Source organism: Eptesicus fuscus, chromosome 16 (assembly GCF_027574615.1).
Source record: "Eptesicus fuscus isolate TK198812 chromosome 16, DD_ASM_mEF_20220401, whole genome shotgun sequence".
Lineage (NCBI taxonomy): Eukaryota > Metazoa > Chordata > Mammalia > Chiroptera > Vespertilionidae > Eptesicus > Eptesicus fuscus.
This window is the reverse complement of record NC_072488.1, coordinates 40062623-40074037: the sequence shown is the minus strand read 5'-3', so window position 1 is coordinate 40074037 and position 11415 is coordinate 40062623. Positions and strand designations below refer to the sequence as shown.

Genomic DNA, 11415 nt, shown 5'->3' with positions numbered 1-11415 from the left:
GGAAGGGAGAGGGAGAGAGAAACATCAATGACGAGAGAAAATTATTGAGTGGCTGCCTCCTACACGCCCCCTACTGGGGATTGAGCCTGCAACCAGGCATATGCCTGGCCAGGAATCTAACAATGACCCCTGGTTCATAGTGAAATAGGAATTTTTAGGGGTGAAATAGGAAGGTTTAGAGACTTTTTAAAATTAAGTGGGCCATGAAAAAAGCACTGGCTGCAAAGCTGCAAAAGGTTACATTTCCATAAGACAGGGAAGTTGCGAGAGGCAGCAGTCACATTTCCATAAGACAAGGGAGTTGGGAGAGGCAGCAGTTACATTTGAATAAGACAAGGGAGTTGGGAGAGGCAAAAGGTACACATTTATGGGATAAAGGGAAAGAGGAAGAAAGCCCCGAGTGAATAGGAGAACAATGAGGGAGGAGGGCCTCGCCTGCCCCATGTGAGGTTTTGACCTTTGAGCTCAGGAGTTACTATAGTGACCAAATCAAAGGGGAATAGCGACCAATCAGAGAGGATATCAAGGCACAAAAAACTGCAGCCTTTATAAACCATTAAAAAAACAACAACAACAACTCTGTGAGACTCTTTCCCCCTTTCCACGTGAGAGTCTGTACTTATCTAATAAAGAGGGAATATGCTAATTGACTGGCATGCCCTCACAAAGATGGTGGTGCCCACAGCCACAAGATGGCAGTGCCCAGCCCCCCAGCCCCACCAGTGTGGCAGGCGCGTGCGGCACAGCTGGGCCCGCCCCCAGGCAGATCCAGCCGCTCTGTGCACCTGCCTCCAGAGTCCCCCAGTCCTCTCAGCCCCCCAGCCGCCCAGAGCTGGCCTGAGGCGTAGGCAAGCCTCAGATGGTGGCTGCCCAGCTGCCCAGGGATGGCTCGAGGTGCAGGCAAGCCTCGAATGGTGGCTGCCCAGCCACCTAGCGCTGCCCGAGGCTCAGGTAACCAGGGCCGGGTGAGGCTTGCACTGCCAGCAGTGGCAGCAGCAGAGGTGTGATGGGGGCATTGCCTTCCCCTGATCGCCAGGTCGCCTCCCGCCCCTGAGGGCTCCAGGACTGTGAGAGGGGCCAGGCCGGGCTGAGGGACCCCCCTCCAGTGCATGAATTTTCATGCACCAGGCCTCTAGTTTTTCAATAAATTTCCATCTTTGCTATACCACCTTTCATCCATGGTGTCATTCTTCAACTCCACTGGACAAGAGCCCAGGAGACCATCCTGCCCAGGGAAACACTGCTCGTTTCCAGTCCAAAATTTTCATATCAATAGGTTAATGCTCAACCACTGAACCACACTGGTCAGGCTGGAGGTGCTGGGGCTGTGTGTGTGTGTGTGTGTGCTTTAATTAATATCCACAAGTTAGTGAAATAAAAAAATAGAACAAAGGCTTAAAAAGGTATAAGGCTAAAATGTTTTGTTTAATTTGCTTATAAGTAATTTCTGCTATGTTGCAAAGTATTCACTAGATGGCTTCATTCCTAGTATAAGTGAGGAAAAGTTATCCTTCTACCCTTCAAGTTCTTCTGGCTGAAGTAATAATCAAATTAACATGAGAGATATTAGCAGGAGAAAAGTAAATTAAAGTTTAAAAACATGTATACAGGAGGAAGAAACCCAGGAACACTGAGTACCTCACCAAAATGGTAGAAGAAACCATCTTAAATACCACCTTCGGCCCCTCCACCCTGCATGGCTCAGTGGTTGATCCTAGATCTATGAACCAGGTGGTCATGGTTTGACCCCCAGTCAGCGTATATACCTGGGTTGTGGGCTTGATTCCCAGAAGGGGCACACAGGAGGCAGTCAGTCAATGATTCTCTCTCATCATTGCTGTTTCTATCTCTCCTTTCTTCTCTGAAATATAAATATATATATTAGAGGCCCGGTGCATGAATTCGTGCATGGGTGGGTCTGGCCAGCCTGCCAGGGGGAGGGGACATGGGCGGTTGGCTGGCCTGCCTGCTGGTCGAACTCCTGGTCAAGGGGACAATTTGCATATTAGTCTTTTTAAAAAAATATATATTTTATTGATTTTTTTACAGAGAGGAAGGGAGAGGGATAGAGATTAGAAACATCGATGAGAGAGAAACATCTATCAGCTGCCTCTTGCACACCCCCTACTGGGGATGTGCCCGCAACCAAGGTACATGCCCTTGACCAGAATCGAACCTGGGACCCTTGAGCCTGCAGGCTGACGCTCTATCCACTGAGCCAAACCAGTCAGGGCTGCATATTAGTCTTTTATTATATAGGATATACACTGAGTGGCCAGATTATTATGCGTTCAGAGATCATAATAATCTGGCCACTCAGTGTGTGTGAGATCATATACACTACTGTATAGATAGATAGATAGATAGATAGATATAGATAGATATTTAAATATCACCTCTACTAAAGACAAAAGAAGAGGGTGGGGATGGAGTGTCAGTTATGGGAGGTTACCAGGAAATACCCTGCAAAAAAGTGTAGATTGTTATGCTGAAAAGAAAAATGGGGGTGGGGAGGGGCTTGCAACCTAGTTCAGCATCTGGTTAAAACTGTAGTCTTACTTCCCCACTCTGACTGATTTGTGAGGAGCTGCAGAGCCTAACCCCAGGGCCCTGCCACAGCTGACTTGGGCGGAGCTGTGGAGCATGCCCCCAAGGCCCCACCAAGACTGACTTGGGCAGAGTTGCAGGGACCCTCAGGGGTCCGCTACAGGAGGAGATATATAGGTCAGAGCCTCCCCACGAGTTCAGTTCAGGCTTTGGATCCAGAATTACCCTGGACTAGCAGATCTGCGAAGTAAAGATTAAACTTTCCTCCCTCAGAGTGCTGGCTGATCCTTCTCCTGTGCATTCTGCCACAACAATGCTGATTTCAATTCTGGACTTCTCTATTGATAGTAAGTAAAGGCTGCCCTGGTACCCTGAGGGAGACACCCTTACAAATGGAGATTTCCCTTATAAATGTAAATGTTCTTTTATAAGGTTTTCAGAGCTTCTCTTGTGTGTGTGTGTGTGTGTGTGTGTGTGTGTTTTAATTAACCAGCCTAAAATAATAAATATTCCAATGAGGCATACTCTTTTCCCTTCACTAGCAAAATAAGTTATCAATACATATTAAGGACTTATTTTTAATTTCTTCTTATCCCCCCTCACCCCCACCAGAGGGAATGTAGGAATCCTGGCCCATTAAAAAACTGAGCAGGCATATGACCTATGCAAAGTGAAAAGAAATCAGTGGAGAAAGGAAAATCACAGGAGTCTGCTATCCTGAGAATCAAGGCTAGAAGTGTAAGTATGCTGATAAAAGTAGGGAGGTGGTTTAGAGGAATGTGTTAAGGGCAGAAATAGAATAATGGGGACTAGCTACGGTTATGAGAAATATTAATCATGCTCTGTTAACCATGATTGTTTTGTTCTGATTAAAGAAAGCACATTTTAACCTGGCTGTGAGTTGTAGGCCCCAGGGACCTGGGAGTCAACCTTGGACCTGGGAGTCAACCTTGGAATATGGCCCACTATCATGGAAAGAATAACCACCTTGTTGCCCAAACAACGGAGCCCAGACCAAATTGTCTGTAACCTGTAACCATTATACCCATTCTTATTCCTTTTGCCTACTTCCCCAAGTAATCTCTGCCCTTCTACCCAATATAAGCAGCTGGCTTGGGAGGGGGCAAGTGCAGAACAGGTTTTCATGGATAACCTACTGCTCTCCCATATGGCCAGCATTATTAGAATACAGCTCATACAAGATTGAACCCTCTCTCTGCTTAACTGGCTCAAGTAATGGCAGGCAGCCTGGACCCATTGGTTGTCCGGTTTTAAATGGAATGGAGAAGAGGATGTTTGATGTCATTATAAGTAAATTACTGATGGTTCTGGCATTTGTACCTTGAGGAAGTTACTTATCTTAAAACTGAGAATATAAGAGCTGCCAGAGACCTTAGTGAGTTTTTAATTCCCTCATTTATTTTCCAGACAAGGTAATTGAGATCCAGAGATTTGACCAAGATCTTACAATGAGGCAGGGTTAAAGTGTTGTAGGCGGAGGGAAGGGCATCAGAGGTCCCTGTGGACTCAGACCAAACTTGGGTTTGTTGAAGGCAGTTAGACAGGTCTAGCAACCTTGGTACTTGGGTTCCGGCTAGGAAAGAATTCAGAGCCAAGACCCAAACTGTAAGAGAACATTATTTGATAAATCAGAGGTAGAAGAAGTCATTCCTAGAAGAAACGGGCTTAGGAAACAAGTTATGGAGGTAAAGGAAGGACCCTTGGAGCTTGGGAGTGAGGAGGCTAATGGTAAACCTGCCTGGGGGCGGGGAAGGGGAAGGCACAGGCATGCTCCCATCAGGGAGAGCCCACTGGGTCCTCTGTCCTAAGGGTTTTCTGGGTGGAGATTTTAGGGGAGGTTCCAGGGGAAGATCTTAATAGAATATTCAGCCGCTTTCTAGGTGTGCCCTTTCAGTGTTGTGGTCTCATTGATTGATTGGCTGGTGCCAGGGCAGGGGTTCATTATACAATGTAGCTGGTCCTGAGGTCAGCGGTGGGGTCACTTATCTGGTTTTGTTGCTTTTCTGGGCCTGGAGTTGAAATATAACTGAGATCTAGATGTTATCTCTAGGGAGCAAAGGTCATGGGATCCAAATCCAATGACCATCGATATGCTAGGGGAGGAAAAGTCACCCTAAGGGTGACCTCCCACCTACATTTGTCCATCCCTAGGCACCTGGGGCTTTCCACCCTAGTGACCTTCTGTGCCTGGCCCATCGTCCTTGCTCTGCTCATGTCTGTCTAACTGCCTACCACAAAAGCAGAGATCGAAGGGCAGATTTTTGTATTTTCACTTGACTTTGCAAGATTGTATCAACGTAAGAAACATTCAAACCTGTGAACAATTCTTGTGAGTTTACTTGAGCCTGTCAACAATTGTTGGGAAGCAAAATCTCAAAGGATTGAGATAATGCTCTGGAGAATGGCAGTTTTGCACCTTGTTTTATACATTACAATCAAAACATTTCATGTATGAAGTTTACATGAAATCCATTGGTGATAGATTAGAAAGGGAGGAGAAAGCAAAGCAGAGAAACCTCTGGGATTGGATAAAAAGTAAAGTGATAGGCACATACTTCTTTTACATAGGTGGGTATAAGATAGTTAACAGTTAACAATTAACTCAATGACAATGAGGGAATCTGTGGTCTCCCCAGAGTGGTGCCTATGCTTTGAGGGGTCTGGAAAAAGGAAAATTACTTTGACATTGTAATGATATGCCCTCATAGATGTAAAAAGACAATAGACAGGCTCAGTTAAGGTAAAGATTGACCTTTGTCAGGGAAGATACCGGCCTGGGACATGACTACCCACCATAAACTGCTTTTAGTTTAAAAAGTTTTAATTTCAGACCCTCCTTTGTGGTTACTTTAGGTTTCTGAGTTTGCAAGGCCACCATGCAGGCCTCCCCTGAGCTAGTCAGGTCAGCATGTGGCCCCTTTTCATGCACAGTTGTTACAAGATTTAGAGAGAATGTTTATAAGCACAATAGGTCCGCAAGAAATAGTAGCTAGTGATAAAAACAAAGTACAGCCAATACTTACTGATACACAGTACTCCTGTTTAGTATTGTCAATTTAAGAAATGCCCAAACCTGTATTTTTATAGTTTATTTGATCCAAACTGATGACATTGCTGGGAGGCAAGATCTCAAATGCTCCAGAGAATGACAGTTTTGCAGTGTCTTTTACACATTTGCAATTAAGATAGAAACATAAGGAAGATTGCATGAAGGTGGGAGAAAGCAAGGTACAGGATAGTTAACAATATTATAGGCTCCCTTGAGAGTAGTTACACTTCCATGGTGTCTGAAAAAGAATCATTTCAAAGATGAGTCAACCTAGATCCACAAAACCAATGGACAGGGCTTGCTTATGGTAAAGATACCCCTTTCTTAGGCCTGAGGTGTGACTATCCACCATAACCTGACCAGTTAGGAATTTATGATCAGATTACCCTGGGAGGTTACTTTTGATCACTGTGTCACTGGAAAGAGACTGGGCCTAGAGTGGGTCTGCCTTAGGTTGGCCAGTAGTGTGTGGGTTCTTGACTTCATGAAGGAAAGATTTCATAATTTGAGACTAGGTGATTTTGAGACTACCTTTACTAAAGTCAGGGACAGGGAAACAAAGATAGGACAGGACAGATGAAGCAAAAAGAGAGAGCCTAGGCAGTTCTCTATTGTGGCTCTCTAGAAATGTTATAGGAAAGACATGAACCACGCTGGGCTGCATGGATTCACTGAGAAGTAAGAGTGACAGTGACAGAAGTGAGCCAGGCAGGGCTGCGGTTAACGCTCTGAAAAATCAGAGAAAAGGGGACTTTGGAGACAGGTTCAGAGGGTTAGCCCAGGACAAGCTGCTGCTGCCTGCTGCTCCCCTGGTTGCAAGTCTCACTGGGACCCTTAGATCTTAGGCAAAAGAGAGAAGAGCTATATGCCTGAGAAAGGGGGAAGAAAGGCATGGGTGTGCTCCAGAGTAAGCCCACACTGACTTCCTTTACCTTGAGGAGTTTTATCTGTTTTTTAAAGGCAGGGAATATTAGGGGAGCTCTCAGGGGAGGATCTCAATAGAATATTCATCAGCTTTTCAGGTGAGTCCTTTCAGGGTCACGGTTTCCACTGATTGTTCAGCGCTAGGGGAGGGGTCATTGGTCATTGCATTGGGGCCTGATGTCAGCCATGGCATCCCTCTGTCTGGGTTTGCCACTTTTCTGGGTGTGGAGCTGAACCACATCTGAGGCCTAAATGTCATCTCTAGTTTGACCAAAACTTTGTCTCCGTGGTCAACAGACCCGAGGCCTTGTTCTCAAGATTATTTAATGTGTGTCAGAACTTCATTGTCCTGGGGCCCAATATCTAAGGGAGTGGTCATACAAGGGCTTGTATAGAAGTCACATGAGACTATTTTCTGACCCCTTGTTCCTCCTCTAAGGGGGTCTGAAACCACATGACTGGAGACATTCCTGGGGAGGAAAAGTCAGGGGAGGGTAGGACCTGCATGGCCAGCGATGTGCTAGGGGAGGAAAGGTCACCCTAGGGCAAGGCCCTTGTTTTCCCAGTTTTGCCCGTTGTTAGGCACCCTGGCTTCTCATGCTGGTGACCTTCTGTCCTGGGCCATCATCCTTGCTCTGCTCATGTCTGTCCAACTGCCTACACAACTGGACTTGCCCCTTTCTTGACCACAGTACCTTACATGCAATATCTCATTTGATCACTTAGACTATTTGTATGAAGATTACCATTTAAAAACTATGTATTATCTTTGCTCAACGTCTGTCCTAGCTTGTCTTTTGGAATTTTTACATTTGCATAAACAGAAGAGATAGTTTTCTGAACAGGAAGCTGCTGCCTCCCTGCTGTGAGAGCCTATTAGATGCCTCTAATCTCTAACCTTAGGCCATGCCTCTAATCATGAGTTTGTATTGTTTTATGTGAAGGTGAATTGGGGTTCCTACTGTTGCTCCTATAACCAATTACTATAAACTTAGTGGTTTAAAATATCACTAATTTATTGTTTTACATTTCTGGGGGGTCAGGATTTCGAAACAGGTCTCACTGGGCTACAATCAAAAGGTCAGCAGGGCTGCATTCTCTCTGGAGGCCTTTCCCAGCCTTTAGAGCCTGCCTGAGTTCCTTGGTTCATGGCCTCCATTCCTTCATCTTCAAAGTTGACATTAGGCCAAACCTGTCTCATGCTGCCACTGTTGGGTTTTCTCTCTTCTGCCTCCCTTTTCTATTCATAAGGACCCTCAAGATTATCTTGGACCATCCAGATAATCCAGGATAATCTCCTTATTTTAAAATCAGTTGAATAACAACCTTAATTCAATGTGCAACCTCAATTTTCCCTTGCCATAATGTAATCACAAGTTCTGGGGATTAGGATGCGGATATCTTTGGGGAGCTATTATTCTTATTAACACAGGAAAGTACATAAGAATAAGTAGAAGCTGCTAGTTAGGAGCTGAATAATTTTTTTTATCCTCACCCGAGGATATGTTTATGGATATGTTTATTGATTTTAGAGAGAGAGGAAAGGGGAGAGAGAAAGATATAGAGATATTGATGTGAGAGGGAAACATTGGTTGCCTCCCTTATGTGCCCCAACCAGGGATCGGACCTGCAACCTAGGTATGTGCCCTGACCGGGAGGGAATCCTTCCTGCAACCTTTGGATATGGGACGATGCTCCAACCAACTGAGCCACCCAGACAGGGCAGGAGCCAAATGATCTTACTTTATTATATCTATGTTCTCCATGGGAAGAATCTAATAGCCTTGATGGATCTTTCACTAGCCTTGTTTTGTCATTAGTGCTGCTTTGTCTCTGTGGTCAACAGACCCGAGGCCTTGGTCTCAAGGTGAGATTCCTCTTTGCCAGGCAAATAGTTCATTTTATACAGAATTTATGTTCAGCAACTTCTTTGAAGTTTGGTTAGCATTATAATTCCTAATATCTCAACAACTTGCCCTTGAAGAGATAGTGTGGAAGAGAAGGCATTCTTGAGGGGACGTATGGGAACTGAGTATGGGCCATGGCTTTGCTGCATGCACTCCCAACCCTATTGCTGTGGCTAGGAGCACAGGGTAGGTGAACCTGGGTTTGAGTCCCAATGCCCCTTGTTAACAAAATGACCTTGGGAAAGGTACTTACATTTTATAAGTTGCAATTTGCTCATATGCAAAGTAAAAAAGTTAGTGCTTATTTGTAGGATTATTGATATTAAATAAAATAATGCATGCAAAGTATTTAGCATAGTAACTGACTTATAATGAGGAATCTATTATAAGTAGCTGTTGTTATTTTCATGCCTCTGAAGTTCAGTTCCCTTATCTGCAAGAAAGGGTTTAGCCAGATGCAGAATGGATTAAACAAATGAACTTTATTTAGTTTTTGGAGAGTGAAGTGTGTAGATTTTAATTAAGGATTAAATATCTCTGTTCTAAAGGTTACACATCCAGTTAGGTATTTTTTTGAGATGGATCCAATAAGTCATATATGTTCTAAGAGATTATTCTTTTTATTTTTGGTTTCAAACTTAATGACATGTTTGACCATCATATTGTCTCTGATTAAAAAACAAACAAACCACAAACTACTCTTTCTGTAGCTATGTACTTTCTCCCACTTTGAATATTATTTATTTTCCTTCTCTGTTTTCTGTAACATTTTGGCTAATGGTTTCTATATTTATTTGTCTGACTCATTTCACCTAGCATAATGCCCTCAAGTTTCATCTAGGTTGTCACAAATGGTAGCATTTTCTTCGGCTGAATAATAATCTACTATATGTGAAAATATTTTTATCTGGAGAATTTAGTTCTTTTATATTTGCTTTTATTAACAACATTCAGGGATTTATTTGGTTCATATTATTTTAGACTTCTCCTGTTTTCTTATTTAGGAACTAGGTTATAACTTAAGTATGGAAATTATGTACATACATACTTGGAGAAGCCAATAGAGTAGAATGACAAGAATGAGAGTAAATAAAATATCTTAGATGTGAGGGCAGAATTTAGGGGAAGATTTAACAGGCCAGACAAAGAGATCCACCATTAGGCAAAGTCTGACCAGAGAACCAGGAAAAAGATCTGGAAAGGCAATGTCTTAGGGTCTAGTAGTTGAAAAAGTTTCAAGTTGGAGTGTGTGATCAGTGTTATCAGATATTAGATTCTATAAAAAGTGATTATACTTGGTGGTTAGAAGATTGTTGAAAACTTTTGAGAGAGTTGTTTCAATGGAGTAGTAGGAATAGAAGTTTTGTGGGTAAAAAAAAAAGTCCTGGTATAGAATATAATCTTAGAGTACAAAGTTTATAAGGATAGGGACGACTTCAGCAAGAGAGGATGTCTATCAAATGTAGGAGCAATGAGGCAACAGAAGAGAGGTCTTCAAGATAATAAAGATCTCTCTTCCCTTTCTTCTGGTGTAGATTTCTTTTCAAGAGTCTTAGACACTGCACAGATTACATGCCTAATTACGAGTTGGAAGAAATGCAATATAAATGACGAGGGTGTCTCAATAGGCAGCACTGATGAATCCATTAATTTGGGTATCATTGATCAAGCACTGTGAAGTTAATCTTGCACTGTGAGTTAGATCAGAGCATACATTAATAAACGCACTTGTGCTTGACCTATAAAATGAGTGATCAACATGTCCCATAGGGCTGTGAAACCGGTGAGCTTTCTGAAGAATCATCACTATCACTAAGCCATTTTAAAGGCCTGGTTTTAGATTTTCATTAGGAGAAATATCTCTGAATGCCTCTCCTAATGAAAACCAAGTGCCTAATTTCTGCTAAAACAGACTCAGGGCAATTATTAAAGTTTTTGCTCTTAAAGTGAAAATTAAGCAATTTTACTTTACCTACATCTTTTGTCTCCTTTCCATTGGGAAGTAACTCCAATTACCAATTTCTTTAGCAAATATTTATTGAATATTGCTAAGAAGTACAACACTTGTCCTAAATGATATTGGCTTATCAAATAGCTCAGGAAGAACTATTTATATTTTCTATAGGAAAATAATGCTTAAACAGGATGTACTTCTAGTTAACTTTAATACAGCTCTGTTCCAAGGTAAGGGTAGTTATCCACACTGATGAGAGCTTTGACTGCTTAGGCAAACCTCTGTTCATCTCTTCCTAGAACTCTAAAAATTGGATATTGGCTTCCCTTGGAGATGGCTACTTTCAAACAAGAGGATTTCTCTTTCTGTAAAAAAAAAATCCCTTTTTAGGCTCTTTGGTTATGATAAATGAGTGATCCCCCAATTCATCTAAATATTGGAGAAAGTGCTTTATTTGCTTTACATAATGAAGTAACAAGAATTTGCCAATTATCTCCTGTTAACTCAAGAAGGAGTTGTGTTAAAGCTTCACAGTATTGAGAGGAGAGATGGAGTTAAAGGGATTTATTTGGAAGATAACATTGCTGAAGGTCAGGAGTAAAAGGAGAAGGATTGGTAAGAGGTTACCCATGGAAAAAATGGTTGGATATATGATATAAAATATTCCACTTGAAGTTGGTTTTTGATCTGTGGTATAATCTAATTTCCTTGTGTAATCTTAAAACAAAGCCAATGTAACTCAGCAGCTCTTAATGATGCTTTTGGTAAAGAAGGAAAAGGAGCTCTCCAATGACTGGGAATGAGGAAGATTTTACAAGGAGGGTGGTTTGATGAAAATGAAAGAAATTTCCAAAGCATCAAGACAAAAATTATGACTACAGAAGAAATACACAATTTTAACTTAGACCATGAAGATATCAAAATTGTTAAAGTGTTTGCTTTGGTTCAGTCATCAATTCACAAGGAAAACTGCAGCCAGGAAATTAAGAGAAGCTGAGACTCAGAAGGGCAGC

The 11415-nt window shown here is 42.5% G+C and overlaps 1 long non-coding RNA gene across 1 annotated transcript in view; it reads left to right on the top strand.

Annotated features, from left to right (window-relative positions):
* Positions 1-3259: 3259 nt before the first annotated feature.
* Positions 3260-11415, top strand: part of LOC129151886 (uncharacterized) — a 32193-nt gene continuing 24037 nt past the window's right edge. Inside the window, exon 1 of the long non-coding RNA XR_008558595.1 lies at positions 3260-3285. This is a non-coding gene — a long non-coding RNA (uncharacterized LOC129151886). The remainder of the gene's footprint in view (positions 3286-11415) is intronic.